The 16,720-nt window shown below is 44.0% G+C and overlaps 1 pseudogene; it reads left to right on the forward strand.

Annotated features, from left to right (window-relative positions):
* Positions 1-6,757: 6,757 nt before the first annotated feature.
* LOC144365834 (growth arrest-specific protein 7 pseudogene) lies at positions 6,758-8,214 on the forward strand (annotated as a pseudogene).
* Positions 8,215-16,720: the final 8,506 nt, after the last annotated feature.

Consider the following 16,720-nt stretch of genomic DNA (forward strand, 5'->3'; position numbering starts at 1 on the left):
ACACACACACACACAAAGACAGAGAAATGCAAGAATTAAATTTGACTTTAAGTTTTAAATTTAACTTTAAGTTTTCAAGGCTGACCTTTCTTAGTTTTCTTAATAAATACATTACATTACTTTGGTGATCATATTTTAGTAGATTGTATGTGTTAATTGCATAAACTATACTTACAGACCATTAATCTATTTTCATATTAATACAGCATGATTTATATTTAACGTTAAGGTAAAAGAAGAGAATTCTAGTGCAAATTGGAGGCTATGGGAAGAAGTGGACTATTGGTATGTTTTGCCTTTTATAACCCAGTCTTATAAACTATCCACTCTTCTTTCACAACTTACTGTTCTTTAGAAGTGAATCACTAAATCTACTATGCATTCTTGAGAGAAAAGCTAGAAATTCTCTCAGTGTATAAATGTCAACAACAGGTTGCTAGAAGACCTTTTTGGAAAGGACTTATTGACATAATCACCTTCCAGAGGCAGGGGGAACTCAGAACACTTGCTTAGTTTTAAACTAAGAATGGTACACATATCCAAGTGGCTTTTGAAGAGATAGGAGGCATTCTGAGATGTTGGGTATAAAGAACTTTATCCAGCAATTTTAGGAAAAAATTATAAAACAGTGGTTTCATGTAATGGAAAGGAGACCAGTTACAAAGCCATTGCAGAAAGTAGTGGTGGCACTTTGGATTACAGCAGTGAACATTATGGGAACAAAAGTCAGAGGATAATGTATGTCTTGAAAAGAAAAAGTGACCTGCAAATGTAAATGTTAGAGACAGGCCAAGAAAAATAGAATACAACATGTTCATAAAAATCGGAAGCAATTCTAGCATAAATGTTAAATACAGAAGAAAGAAAGCAGATTTAAACAATTTCCAAAGCTAATGAAACATTGGAAACTTAAGAATGCAAATACAAAGAATATTAACTGAAGCCATGGGACAAAACTGGATAACAGAGAGCAGTTGTAAATCTAAAACATTGTTTCATTTACTTTACTTACTCCTCTGTTTTAAAATGGGTGAGAATGAGATTTCATAGAATAAGCTTGAATTCACTTTGGAAGAGCTATATTGTGGAGAATGCAGAGGAAGCGTTGTTTATTGGGCTGACTACTGATACTAATAGAAAGTTGGAAAGACAAGATGCAGGTTAATGGGACATGATTTGTTGTGGAAGAAAATCTGCTCAAGAATATTGCACAAATTACTAATTTAGAGAAATAAAACAGTGAACATTAGAATTCCTGCATATGTCAAGAAATAAGCTACATCTACAGGAGATGTTTTTTCTTTTCTCTTACTTGACTCTGGTATTATTATCTACACAAAAATGAAATCATTTCTTGACTTCCCTCTGCCTTGGTTCTATAAGGCAGGAGTAAGAAAAATAGAGATGCTGTATTTTAAATGGCCTAATTAATGGAAAACACTTAGGTTGATCCCTGACACATAGAACTTCTCTATAATCATTAGTCAATATATAATATCAAAGAAAATAACTCTACAAGACCAAGGCATTCTGAGCATAGAAATAAAAGCAAAGCAAAACAAAACAGTCTGGCTACAGGACCACATCTGCATTAAAAGTATATTAGTAGAGAAGCATTGGGTCTAAACTCTGTAGAAATATTACTTATCAAAAAAATTTAAAGAAGTTGGACATTACCCGAATAGTAGAAAAAATGTAGAACCACTTTCTTGAGATTAAAATATTTTAAAACATATTCCTAAATACAGTGTACAGTAATGAACATATGGGTAGTTTTCTAAATTTTCCAAATATTACCATAGCTTACAATAACATGTATTTTGTAATACTATAGATGTTAATATTAAATTTATTTTTCAAAATGTCATCGAAAAAATATAGTTGGAAATTTCTATTGCCATCAGTTCTTATTCGAATGATTTGATGAATAACATATTTTCTTGGTTCCCAATTGACACATTTTTTAAGATATTTTATCCTTTGATGTCAATTTTTCAGGAAAAAAGCAGGGGAATGAAGAAAACAATGAATACAACAGAAAAAAATATTAGGATAATACTGTTGATTATCTGATGTTAGATGTGTCCCAAATTCAAAAGTGTTAAGGTGAAAAACAAAACAAGAATGGGACATGTATAGTAAACAGAATTTTTTTTTTAATTTATGTAGGGTTAGTGTGAATTTCCATGGTGTCTGTGGCATCATTGTAGATTTAATTCTCGATTACAAATGAGAGAGAAAGGTGGAGGACAAAGAGAGAGAGAGAGGGTCACATTTGGAGGATTATTTCTATTTCCCCAAATTATTACGATTATTCCCAAATCCCTCTGTCACTGAATATTATATTCCACAATCCAAACAATCAACTGAAAGCTAAAGGGTTAGCTTTTATTTTACTTTCCCTCTCACAAAGTATATCCAAATAATGACAAGTTAAAAAACAAAACAAAAAAACCTTTCACTTCCTGAAGCACCCCAGAGTCCAGTATTTTCTTTATCTCTTTCAGAACCATCAGCACCTCTCTCTCAGCTTTGCAACAGCTTCCTGCTGCTGAGTTGGGGAACTTTCCTCCTCTCTGGTTTGTTCTATCTGTTTAAGTGGAAATATTTATGTGATTCTATTTTTCCTCATCTCAGTCTCATCCTATAATCACCCTGCTTCAAGGACTCTAGCATGGTGTCCTCACTGGGCTTCTGCCTACTGAATTCTCCAGCCTCCTCAACTCCACACATTTTCTCTAGCTCTTTATTGCAGGTATGCTGACTTCAATCCCTGACATCTATCCTTATTCATTTTCTCCCAAGGCCTTTAAGGTTGCTTTTCCCTCTCAATGGAATGTCCTTCCTGCCCCTCTTTTCCAAAAGTTCTTCCTCATCTATGAAGTCTTAATTTCTTTGCATTTTTTTCTAGTAAGTTCTTTTTTATCTTTCTGACTTCATTTATTCTATGCTGTAACTGACACTGAGCATTGTTCATTAATATTCTTATTAAAAGTATAACTTGACAGTTGTTTGTACATTTGTATCATTAACAATTAATAAAATTTTACTAAGAGACTGTTCAGTCTTTAATTGTGGGTGTTAGATGTTAGCATCAACTTTAATATGTGGCATCATATCCAAAGCATCTAGCAGTGTTGGCCATGTACTAATAACATTCTCTATAGTAGTCTGATCAGATAAATAAAACATTGAATGATTTAGGATAATAAAATGTGATATAGTAACTTGGGATTATTAAAATACTGTATTTATGGAGAAAGTTATAACATTTAATATCTTAATTATAATCCTATATGTCGTTTGAAGTACAGTCAGTCCTGAATACCTTCAGGTTATATACGAGTAGATTCAGTCAATAATGAGTTTGAAGAAATCTGAAAATAAATGCAATCATCACTACACATGTACATACCTTTATTCTAGACACTAGTTCCTAAACAATATTGAACATCCCAATAAAATATAACATCCCAATAAAATGTATCGGGATGTTATGATTAATGTAAAAATGACTGAAAGTATACTGGAGGGTGTGCAGTAAGTCATATAAACATATAACACTATTGTACATAAGGACCTTGAAATTCAGCAGATTTTTCTGTGTATGGGGGGGATGGGCTTAAAGCCACCCTTCCATGAATACAAAGGGACAACCATACACTAAAACACAAGGAAAAGTGGCTGTTTTCCCATAAGGAAGACCATTGTTTTCTTTAATTGATAACAGAATAAATAAAACTGTACATCATTTATTTATTTAGAACGCTTAAGCCAAAATCTGGCATTTTCAACCATGATTCTCAAATATTAACAGAGGTCATGAAAAGACTCAGCAAAAATTTAATTGAAAAATGTATCATAAAAGTATTTGTATCTGTAATTTGGTGAAATCCCTAACTGATTTTCATTATTTGCATGTCTTTCTGTTCCTCTTTACATTTTCACTTAAAAACTTATATTCATATAGTCCCTATTAGCAAACTCTATTTACGTTAGTATCCAAAATTTCAACAATAATTTCTTCTCTTTTTCAATGTTCTCTTTCAATCTAGTTCCAAAATTTTTGAAGTCCACACTCCTGCCTCTCCTCCGCCTCCTCTTCCTCTTCATTATTTAGAAAGCATAATGCTATGCCCTCTTGGTGAAGATAAGTACTTAGTAAAAGATGAGGCTTAAAAAAATGTGACTAGATATTTTTAAGATTATTTGAAGAACACTGAATAGAGGTTGTATCTCTGAATAGTTATTTTATGCACTTACAAATCTTTCAGTCTTTCACAAGTATTCATGAGTTTGGATCACAACCAGAAATTAGATATTGAAGATTACTTTCTTTGAAAGGAATTTGAGCAGAATTATGAATGAAGAAGAAACTTGTCTTTGCTGGATAACAAATTGGCTGTAACCATACTATAGTTTTTTCCCATCTCTTGTTATATAATACAAAATTATTTTTTAAAACTTTTATGTAATATGCTTAAATAATTAGATTTATATTTAATTGTAAGTAATTAGATTTAATTCTTTTAAAATATTTTATTTTTTAGCTACAGATAGTCACAATGTCTTTATTTTACTTTATGTAGTGTTGAGTATTGAACCCAGTGCCTCACGCGTGCTAGGAGAGCACTTTACCTCTGAGCCACAACCTCAGCCCAATTTAATTCTATTAATAATAAAGAATGTCATAATTATAGAGATTGAGTTAAAGGAAAGGAGAATCAAGAATTAATTTGAAAGTTTTTTGAAAAAAAAAACTTTGGTCATTCAGTAAGGGGATTCAAGGGGTAGGTAGCTTTCAAACACTGTTACAGCTCTGGAACAATAGTCAATACAGTTCCTATTATGGTTCCTCAAAAACTTCAAATTACTCATAATAAATGCATTAGTATATGACAGAGAAAACTCTCAAGAACTCCAGGAGGCTCCACCTCATATGGCTGTAGCTTCTGTGTTTCTTCATTTCAAAGTGAACTCAGATGGTGTCAGGAAAACTCAGAGCAGTGTAACCCTGGATGCATCTCCAAGGAAACCTGATGCCTTACCATGAGTGGAGGGACAGTGCGAAGCTGGCTTGTCACCAGTGAGGACAAACACTCCAACCTCGAAGTTCTGCTTCATTTCAGTAATGAATGAGTTTCTTTCTTTTACCAAGACATTCACAAGAATTACAGTTAAGTGTTAAGTAAACTTCTATTCCAATTTTGTTTGGCTTTTTAAAAGCAGCTTGTAATCCTGATAGAGTTGCCATAATTTTGATCTTATGACGTAATTTGTGATTATTGTGTTTATTTAATTTGAATCCTATTTTGTAAAATCAATCCTTTAATATAAAAGAAAAAGAAGCCATAACACAATATTTAACCAATGATTTTATTATCATATTGGAAGTGAAAATTAGAGTTTAAAAAACTACAAAACATGATATAAAAATTGACGAAATAAGCTCTATATTACCAGGAAAATATATTTCACTTTCAAGGTCAATCTTGAAAGTTGATGCATATTTTTAACCATTAAAGTTATATTTACAGGGTCTAGGGTTGTGGCTCAGTAATAGAGCATGTGCCTAGAATGTGTGAGGCACTGGGTTTAATTCTCAACATTGCACATAAGTGAATAAAATAAAGATCCATCAACAACTAATAATTTTTAAAATATTTTTATGAATTATATTAATAATAAATTAATAATAAATGCATGATATATTTAGTGTAAAGCATAGTGTTTCTGCTGTATATATTTTAGATACATATAACGAATAGAAAAATAATCACAAACAAAATTTACTGATTTAGAAACACTAAATAAAAAATCAAAAAAAAATTTAAATGGGCATATTGAAAGGAAATGGAGATCTCACCATAAAAAACAATCGAATCCTTCTTTTCCCAAATTCTAGTGAGCTTTTGGAAGGTTCCTGCCTTTTGAGATGAATGTTGCATTTGTCTAAAATACATTCTTCCTCCTTCCCTTCATTCCTTCCTTTGTGATTTTCTTCATGTATTCAGATTTTTATTGGTGTTTAATATTATATATGAGAGTGGATTCACTGTTACATTTTTATTTAGCTTTCTACTCAGATGAACGATTTACTAGGTGAACCCTTAGGCTTTGCAATAGCCTTGCCTGTAATTACCACCTGTTCCAGTAAAAAGACTTTTATTTGTAAAGGTAGGGCTCATATTTGTACTCCAATCCCATTTTCCCATATTGGTGCTTTTGTATGTCTGCCTTTCCCCATCAACTTGCTTAATATTTTAGGTTCATAGTTTTCCAGGATTCTGGAATTTGATCTATTGCATTAACTTGCTTTCTAGTGACTGGCTCCTTTTGTCCTTGATGACTTTCTTGATTTGTCCCATGGCCTACCTTACCCTTGATCTTCAATCTTCACATTCCTCACTGTCTTGCTTTGAGTACAGGGTGCTGTGCAGCCCAATTCTTCATGTTCTTGACTCATTCAAAATCTACTTCTTTGCCCAGAGTTCATCCATTGTCCTTGGTTGGTGAGCCTTCTGGGTCCTGCAGTGTGGCAGAGCTTGCAGAAACCAGAGCCTAGATCTGCCAGTTTCTGGAAACCTTCAGGGACACTTCAAATCTACAGAGTAGAAACTATCCTGCCTCAGATCCACATGGCTAGATGGAAAGACACACAAACAAAATGAAAAAACAAGGGAATAAAGTGCTCCAAACAAACCAAGCTTCTCCCATAAGAGAATCCATCAAAGAAATGTCAGAGAAGGAGTTCAGGATGTATTTAGTAAAACTGTTCTACGACGTAAAGAATAATATAAGAGAGCAGGCACAGGAGTTAAGCAGTAAAATAACAGATTTGCTTCAGGAGATGAAACATCACTTCTGTAAAGATATATTAGAGGTCCTGAAAAGAAATAAAGAAGAAATCCTTGAAGTGAAGGAATCACTAAACCAACTTAAAAGTTCAATGGAAAGTATCACCAACAGACAAGACCATTTGGAAGATAGAACCTCAGGCAATGAAGACAAAATATATAATCTTGAAAATAAAATTGACCCCACAGAGAAGATGATAAATTGCATGACATTTCCTCACCCAGACACCATGCCTGAATAGCAACTGCTAAAGCCAACTGAGTGGAGCTACTGTGACTACTTCTGGGCTGAAAAGAAGGATCCCCAAGGCAATGGAAAGTTGGCTGTGTTCGAACTCCTGCTCCAAAAGCAACTGAAAGGCAAACAAACGCAGAAAGAAATGTCTGACTTCACCCAAGAGAGGATAAAGATTGAAGAGGAATATGCAAAGAACTTGGCTAAGCTCTCTCAGAACTCCTTGGCTGCACAAGAGGAAGGCTCCTTGGGAGAAACCTGGGTGAAGAAGAGTCTGGCAGATGAAGCAGACGTTCATCTCAAGTTCTCTGCCAAGCTTCACAGCAAGGTAGAGAAGCCGCTAATGAACTTTCGTGAGAACTTCAAGAAAGACATGAAAAAGTGTGACCACCATATCACTGACCTCCGCAAGCAGCCCGCGAGCCACTACACGTCAGTGGAGAAGGCCCAGAAAGCCCTCACAGAGTGGCAGAGAGACCTGGAGATGAAGACCAAGCAGCTGGAGATCAAGCTGAGCAGCAAGACAGAGGAGGACATCAAGAAGGCACGGAGAAAGTCCACACATGCTGGCGATGACCTCATGTGCTGTGTGGGCCTCTACAACCAGGCCCAGTCCAAGTGGTTTGAAGAGATGGTGACCACCACTTTGGAGCTGGAGCGGCTGGAGGTGGAGAGGGTGGAGATGATCCGGCAACATCTGTGTCAGTACACACAGCTGCGGCATGAGACAGACATGTTCTACCAAAGCACAGTCGAGCCTGTGGACCAACTGCTTCGAAAAGTGGACCCGGCCACCCCAGAGAGCTGTGGGTCAGAGAGCACAAAACGGCAACATTCGCCCCGTGGACAGGGGCTGGGGGTCCCATGGAGAGGGGGTGGGGGCTCCCGCTGAATGAAGCTGCCCTCCCACCCACTCTCCTGTCCACTGAGGAGAGAGGAGAGGGCAGGCAATTCCAGAAGGGTGATCTGGATGGCCCAGCTGGGGAATCCCAAAATATTCCCAGGCCAAGAAGACAGACCTGCAACCCCGCCCTTGTCTCCAAGACTGAAGACCCCCAAACCCCGCGCCGTGCTTGCTGCTCTCAGAACAAACTGCGGCTGGAACTTTGTGGTCCCCGCTGAGTTCCATAGGGGTAGCCGTCACACACTTGTGCCCTTGGATGCCCCAAAGCCCATCCTCCAGCTGGTCCCTTTATCTCCGGGGCTTTGGAAGATCAGGGAAGGGCTGTCTCTGCCTTCAGGCCAATGTCAGGATCAGAATCCTGGATAGAAGGCGCCGTCAGCTCAGCCTGCACCTAGAATCCTTTACGGCCCTCTGTTTTTCTCATTGCGTTCTGGGAGCCCAAATCTGGCTTTTCTTGGCCACTTTTCATCCCCGTGGGTCTTGGGAAGGCCCGTTTTCTGTCATCCCTGACCAACCCTGAGAGGTCAGGATGGAGCTACCTCATTCGGCAAATAGCCCCAAGTCGGGGCATTGAATCACGGTTCCTATCAGACCAGGCATCATCTCTGAAGTCTCTGGAAAATCCCCATCCCTCCATTCCTCAGCTGCTTTCTCAAGGCAGTCCCCACCCCCACCCTGCCACCCCTGCCCAGTCTCACTCGAGGGAGCTTTCCAAAGTTCTCCTCCAGGGAGACCTCCTCCATCTGTGTGCATGTCCAAAACCTTTGAGAGATGGAGATGAGCCAGAAACCACATGGGGTCTGTCTCCCATGGTGTCCTGTCCAACACTGGGCTACCCTGACCCCGGCTTTCCCAGGCTGCCCACCAAGGGCTTAATAGGGCTAGGTCAGTCCCACATGGGAGACAGGTTAGGGCAAGTCTTTGTCGGACTCCATCTGCTTATGCATGATAGGGTTTGGACTGCTGTCCCTTGTATGGGCATTGCAGACTCTCTTTGCTATCCAGGCGTGTCCTGCCACCTGGGCCTCCAGCTCCTCTGAACTTGCCAGAGCCCTCGCTTGGTGCCAGCATCTCCTTTCCCTCTGTCCATCTTCCCTGGAGAAGCCTGAGCCAAGTGTGACTCGGGAAGCTTTTCAGCACTACCCCTGGGTTCAGCCTGCCACTTTCTTTCTCGACTACAGCAAACACCATCCCCACCATCTTAGCCTAGAGAATCAGCCTGAGGGAGCTGGGAGAAAAAATTGACCCAGTGAGCAAGGAACAGCTTCTAGCCAGAAACTCCTTCCCTGAAAGCCCACCTTTCTTCATCTTTCCCACTGATGGCTTTTGGCTTGGCCTTTTCATCTCCCATGGGGGCAGAATTCTATGAGCACAATTCACGGATCTTTCCCTCCATTTTCCATTGCTAAGAATGGATGTTAATCTTGAATCTTTCAGCATCTCTTCCACTGAATTAGAATGGCTTTTTTATAGTTTATTTTGGAAAGATATATAATATACGAAAGCAAACCATAAAAAAATCTACTTCTTTAATCTTCTTACCTTAAAGAGAGTGGCTATAATAAAGTCATGTCCATACAAGTAAATTTTAAGGTGACATAGCCTTCAAATTTTAGCAGTCCAGCATGTTGAAGGACAATTTGAAGTTCTGAGTTTAATATGTGAAAAATCTTGCACAATTAAAAAATATATTTTCATGCTTCTGAATATTTTATAGTTTTGGTACTAGTTGGAAATGGGATGTATAAAATCATATAAAATATACTATTGGAAGGGGTGTATAAAATCAAATAGCTAAAAAAATTATACTCTGTAGTTCATGTGATATTCACTGATACTAGATTAATAAAACCAAGATTGTGTTTGCAAAATTTAAGAAATACTGAAGTCTATCAAAGTTAGATGAGTTTCTTTTATGTAGGTTTTCCCTAAACCGCAGGGCTGCCAAACATCTAGGGCCAGGAGCTAAAGGCATTGACCTCCACATCGCTGGACCTTAGCCAAGTTGGCAGCACCGAAGGAGTCCACATGCAACTGCTCCCTGGTTGCTCCTGTGGTGACTGTGTGCCACCCTGGCTCTGTGGCTCTGCACACTGGAAATGGACAATAGAAAGTGGATATTGAGCAAGCTTCCTTACTGTGCAAATAGGTAATCCAAGTCCAGAAGGACCCAGTGGTAGGACTGAAGGAGAGGACAGCATGAATGCCCGATCTTCCTCATTCTTACCAGATGGGGCACATTTGGGAAATGTGGTTAATCAGTGTGCTCTTGGGGTTAGAGTGTGATAGGCCTAGAAGTGATAATGCACAGCAAGGAGCCTGAGGATGCCAGAGCCACCTCTTGGTTCCTACAAGCTATCTCACATCAAAGGAATGGGGCTTCTTGGATAAAGGCCTGCAGCAGGAGATCCACTAGTGGTCCTGGAGTGTGTCAGTTTCCCCAGGGTTTGGCAGAGCTTAAAGAGAAAAGCACACAGTAAAGAACCTTGCTCCCTGGAACACAGGAGGCACTGGACATGCTCCCATTGGCCAAAGCTGGAACAATTGGGCAATTGAATAACAAATAAAGTTATGGTGGATTGTAGCCAAGAGTCTAAATAAACAGTCTGAAGGCCATTTTGGTGTAAACAAATGACTGAATGAATAGGCAAGTTTCGGAAAATGCCCCAATTCCCATGCCAAAGAATTCTCCCAAGAATGCTTTGCCCTCAGTCATCCTGCCTGACATACCAGTGCTCAATGGAGGAATAAAAGAGTCACTTACAGTGCAGATGTGTGACAGACACCTCAGCCAAGTGATCTGGGCCAACATCAGCAGGGACTTCGTCTCAATTGTCTTCTCTTGCTCTCTCTCTCCCTGTCACTCTCTCTCTGTATGTGTCTGTCTCTCCCTCTTTTGGGACCATGGCCGCTACACATTGAACTTAGGCTTTTTATTTTTATTTTTTTGGTACCAGGGATTGAACCCAGGGGCATTTCACCCCTGAGCCCCATCCACAGCCCATTTTATATTTTATTTAGAGACAGGGTCTTGCCAAGTTGCCAAGGCTGGCCTCCAACTCTCGATCCTCCTGCCTCAGCCTCCAGAGCTGCTGGGATTATACGTGTGTGCAACCACACCTGGGTTTTACATTTAAAATTTTTCTCTCTATTTTTTTCTTCATTTCTCCTTTTCTTTTCCCTTTTCATTTTCTATTTTTCAGGGTCTTACTATGTTTCCCAAGCAGTCCTGGAACTCCTGGGTTCAAACCATCCTCTTGCCTCAGTATGCTGAGTAATTATGGCTACAGATGTGTGCTACAGTGCCTGGCTTACTTTTCCCTATTTAAATATGTGCCAGTGATTTTATTTAACTCATTAATTAAACATATGAACCATATTCCAGTAGCTCAGGAGGCTGAGGCAGGAGGATCACAAGTTGGAGGCCAGCCTCAGCAACTTAGCCAGACCCTGAGCAACTCAGTGAGACCTTGTCTCTAAATAACATATAAAAGGGGCTGGGGATGGGGCTCAGGGGTTGAGGGCCCCTGAATTCCATTACTGGTACCAAAAAGAATCAAAAATAAATGTGACCAGTAAGATATCACAACCTTTCAAATACCTGAATATTAATTTAAGAACTTAAATTAAAACAACAACAACAACAAAAAAAAACAACACCATTTTTCTGGGCTGGGGCAGGGGCTCAGTGGTAGAGCACCCACCTAACATGTGTGGGGCCCTGGGTTCAATCCTCAGCACCACATAAAAAATAAAAAATAAAAATAAAGGAATTGTGTCCATTTACAACTTAAAAAATTTTTTTAAAAAACCCATTTTTGTGAGACAAAAAACTGATAAAACTGGCCTTCACACACTTGCTTGTGTTTTAATGGCTCAGTGGGAACTGAAATGCTTTAAAATTTGAAAAAGTAGAGGTCACCAGGCACATTTGATGGGAGTTGCCCTTGGGATGGGGGGGTGGGGGACACACCAGGGGCTTTTGATGGCAACAGATGAGGAGACATTTCTAGATCCTGCCACAGAACAAAGGGCAAGCCTTGGCCTCCCCTCAGACAGGAGCCTTCTGTCCCTGCACCTTTGAATTTCTGCAAAGCTGCAGAAGGAGGGAGAGAGGGTCATCTGTCCCCGTCTGTGCTGCTCCCTTGACATGATAAAGATCCCTGTCAGGGACTTAGATACCAGAGCCAGCAGATGAAACCCGTGTCCTTTGGGCTGTCATGGCCAGAAACAACTCCTGCAGCCCCTCTCCTGGCCACCAGCTGGGCTCATGGTCCACTGGGCCTTCCCCTGTCTACTTGTCACCACCGAGAAACTTCTAGGCCAATATGAGTTGTTTTTTTTTTTTTTTTTTTTGTACTGAAGCTTAAACCCCAGGGGTGCTTACCCATGGAGCCTGGTCCGCAGCACTTTTTATATTTTATTTAGAGACAGGGTCTTGCTGAGTTGCTCAGGACCTCACTAAGTTTCTGAGGCTGGCCTCCAACTTGCGGTCCTCCCGGCTCAGCCTCCCAAATGGCCAGGATTTTTAAAGACACGTGCCACCATGCACGATTCCGCTTGATTCTTGCGGGTCAGAGGAAACCTCCAGAGGATCCCTCTGAGTTCAGGAGCCCTTATTCTTCCCAGGGGAGCTGTGCTGGGCCTGTCCACCTCAGGCTTCCAAGTTGAGTGACATCAGGGACCCGCAGGAGGCAGGAGCATGGGCCCTGGTAGCAGCCTTAGAAAGTCCTCTCTCCTACAGGGGGACAAGACATCCTGTCCATGATGGGCCAGTTGATGAAGCCAAAGAAGACAGAGATCACAGGGAGGATGTGTGGCGAAGCCTGGGCCCGGAGCCAAGTTGAGGCCCTGCCTCTGACATGCTTCGGGCTCTGAGCACCCCCCACTGCACAGTTCTGAGTCTTCACGCCCTTTAGAAGCCGTGGCCACACTGTGTGCTCTGGCCCCACTGAGGTCAGCATCTGCTTCCTTTGAGGTCCCAGAAAGATGCCGACTTTGACAACAGGCAGTGGGTCTCCCTTGCTCCTTTGTAGACTTTTTTTTTTTTTTTTTGATGCCGGTGATTGAACTCGGGGGCCCTCTACCACTGAGCCCTGTCACAGCACTTTTATTTTTTATTTAGAGACAGGGCCTGGCTGAGTTGCTTAGGCCCTTGCTATGTTGCTGAGGCTGGCCTCCAACTTGTGATCCTCGTGCCTCAGCCTTCTAGGCTGCTGGGATGACAGGCATGTGCCATCGCACCTGGCTCTTCCCCAATTTTATGTCCTTCTCAGGCCCATTACCACTTTACTCCCTGAAAATGTAAGTTCAACATGAATCCACTGTTGCCTTGAGGCCTCTCAGCAGCCTAAGCTCCTCCATGAGTGGCCAAGAGCAGATCTGTCTCTGAACTCGGTTTCCACAGCCACGAGTCATGGCTCTGGGCGAGGACAGGCCTCAGACCCCGGTTCTTTGGGAACAGCTCCATCCTGATGACAGGGGGCGCTGGTTTGGAAGGTGAGGGCTGGGACCTGAGGTGGGTCTGCCGTCCTGCAGAGGCTGGTGGTTCTGGAGCCGAGGCTGGGCCTGCTCTGACCCTCATTGCTCAGGTTTCCCGGGGAGAGGATTCTAACTGCACTGGGTGGAAAGTTCATGAACCTGGGCATTCTCACGCAGGGCCCCAAAAGGGCTCCTTGACTGAGTGCAGCAGAGGAGAATCTGCATATGAAAACCCATCTCCCTGGGGCTCCCAAGTGGGGTGTCTCAGCATCAGGCTCAGGGCTAGATGGGGCAGCTCCTGGACACTGCACCCCACACAGCTCCACAGAAGGCTTTTTGTGGGATTTGGGGGCGATGATGCCTGTTTTCTTTTTTTTAGATGAGGATACAGGGATACAACTCAGGGGCTCTTGACCCCTGAGCCCCATCCCCAGCCTAATTCTGTATTTTATTCAGAGACAGGGTCTCAACTGAGTTGCTCAGGGCCTTACTAAGTTGCTGAGGCTGGCCTCCAATTTGCAATCCTCCTGCCTCAACCTCCCAGGCTGCTGGGGTGATATGCGTGTGCCACCACACCTGGCATGATTCTTGTTTTCAAATGATGACACCAAACCTGGACTGGGTCCAGTACCCAGCCTGGGGTCAGAGAGCCAGTAGGAGAACCAGGCTGCAGGGTTGGGTCTGGAGGGAATTGAGGTGGGGAGAAGAGAGCAGGTGACATTTCCCGCACTGGCTGGGACCCTGTCCAAGGCGAGATCAACAAGGTGGTGAACAAGTACATCGACCAGGGAGTGTCCGAGGTGGTCCCCAGCATGCCGTTCGTGGACGAGGTGCACATGCTGGCCATTGACGGCTTCACCTCCCTGCACCGAGCTCTGGAATCTTCCATCGCCCCCATCGTGGTTTTTGCCTCCAACCGAGGCCACTGTGTTATCATGTAGGTGCTGCCGGCTGTCCCTGCTCCCCGGATCTGTCCCTACCCGTGACGTCACAAGTCAGGATGGGATGAAGGGAGTGCATGTTGCCCCTGGGAGGAGACAGCAGGGGGACCAAAGGCCGCAGCTGCCCTGTCCCTGCTGGGCAGGGTCTCCGCGGGCCTCTGAGGCTCGTTGTTCCTGTGGGAAGCAAAGGCCTGAGGAGGTGGGGCCGCTCTGGTGACCTGAGTGTCAGCTCCCTCACACTGGCTCCCAGAGGCCAGCAGAGCCCGCTTCATCTTTGTTGAGGATACTGATTGACATCGCGCCTTGTCCCTTGTCATAGGTGGGAACACAGGTTTGTCTCTGAATTTGTTCTTCTTAGCTCCCCGTGACAGCAGCCTGCATCCTGCCATGTCACCTCCACGGGGTATGATCTTCATTTCTGTGGCTGGCCCTGCTGTGGGGTGTCCCTGGTTGTGTTCCTATGTGAACATGGAAAGTGACGTCCATTCATTCCCCAGTCTCTCCCAGTCCCTCCCCTCCCTTCCCTTTGTCTCATCCAATGAGATTCTCTTCTCTTCTCCCCTATGGTGAGTCAGCATCTGCATGTCAGAGAGGACACTCAGCCTTTGGTTTTGGAATTGGCTTAGTTATTCAGCACGATCCTCTCCAGCTCCATCCATTGACCTTCAGATGTCATCATTTCATTCTTTATGGCTGAGTAATATTCCACTGTGTATAGGGACCACAGTTTCTTTATCCGTCCATCTGCTGAGGGGCATCTATGCTGGTCCTGTAGCTTGGCTCCTGTGAGTTGAGCTGCTCTAAACACTGAGGAGAACGCAGGTCTCTCCAGGAACAAAACCAGTGAGGACAGTAAGACCTTCCTGGAGACACAGTGGGGCCTCTGGCCCCTGCCTGGCCTCAGCCTGCCTTTGAGAATAGGTGCTCCAGGCCATGGGGACAGGGGGGTCAGTGCAGAATGGACACATCTTTAGCACAGTGGCCCTGCCACCTGTGCCACAGCTGGGTGATGTTCCTTGGCTCCTGAGCCCTCCCTGGGCCCCTGGGATCGAGGCCTCCCTGCCTCCCCTCAGGCCCAGTGGCCGAAGTGGGCAGGTGGTGCCCTTGGGATTTTCTGTCTTCCTGGTTGAACAGGAGCTGGGCCTGGGCCTGCTCAGTGCAGGTGGCAGGAGGCCCTCTTCCCCACCAGCAGCCGAGGGCCATGGGGACGAGTCCCCGAGAATGCATGCTGGGGTAGGAATCAGAAAAGGACCCTGTGGCCCAAGTGTCTCAGGATGGCTAGAGCCAGAAGTGACCCCCCATTTGCCAAGACTGGCTGCTGAGTGACTGAAAGTGGCTCTCGATGGAGAAGCCCCATCTCAGGAGCTAGGGGACCACAGCACCAGGCCACCCGTGGGTCCCTGCCACTGGCTGCTTCCTTGCCCTTGGGATCTGAGCGAATGACCCAGGCTCATGGGCAGCATTGTGTGGTCCCCCCAAGTGCCCTGACGTGACTGTACAGAATCAGGGTGAAAGTGCCGCCCGCAGCCTGGGGGGCAGCTGGTGACAGCCCGGCCAGCTGCTGGGAAGCCTCAGGGCACCCTGGGTGGCATGGGGGGCTGGGGGCCCTGCAGCCACCACCTGGTACTCCAGGAGTCCCCTCGCTGGGTCCCCTCACTCTGGGGGCCTGTGCCTTGGGGCCTCTTGGTCCTGGCTGCCTTCCTGGGTGCCATCGGCTTGGGGATGGGGATCCTGTTGGCTGTCGCCAACATCTCCCAGTCCTTCGAGATCTTCATCAAGGAGCCAAGTGAGGTGGGCAGCATGAGCACCCTGCTCTTCTGAGAGCCACGCCTACCCGAGGACCAGGGAGGTCACTGGGCAGTGCCTCGGAAGGCAGTGGTGGCCGGGCAGCAGTGCTGTGGTGCATGGGGACTTGTCGTCTGCCCCTCCTCTCCACTGTGGGGCGGCCACCCTCGGGGGGGCTCCTCTCCTCCTTCTGGCTTTGGCAGCTGCAGGGATGGGGAGGGCTGTCCCCACTTTCTGTCTGACTTTGGTTTGGGCCTCCCCTCCCCCCTCAGTATGTGTGCAAGTGGACATGATAAATGTTCAACACCAAGGAGAGAGAGGGGCCTTGGTTCTGGGGTTGACAACCAACTGTCCCAGACTAGAATCAGTGCTTCGGTGGGAATCAAACTTGCCTTTGCCTGAGGCAAGGCTTCGGCTCCAGTATTCCAATTTTGTTCGGCTAGTGACCCCGCTCCTGGCGAACAAGGGTCACTCTAAGCCCACCTCTGCCCTCTCACACTGGGCCAATAGTTTAGGG

This window comes from Ictidomys tridecemlineatus, chromosome 8 (genome assembly GCF_052094955.1).
Source record: "Ictidomys tridecemlineatus isolate mIctTri1 chromosome 8, mIctTri1.hap1, whole genome shotgun sequence".
NCBI classification, from domain to species: domain Eukaryota; kingdom Metazoa; phylum Chordata; class Mammalia; order Rodentia; family Sciuridae; genus Ictidomys; species Ictidomys tridecemlineatus.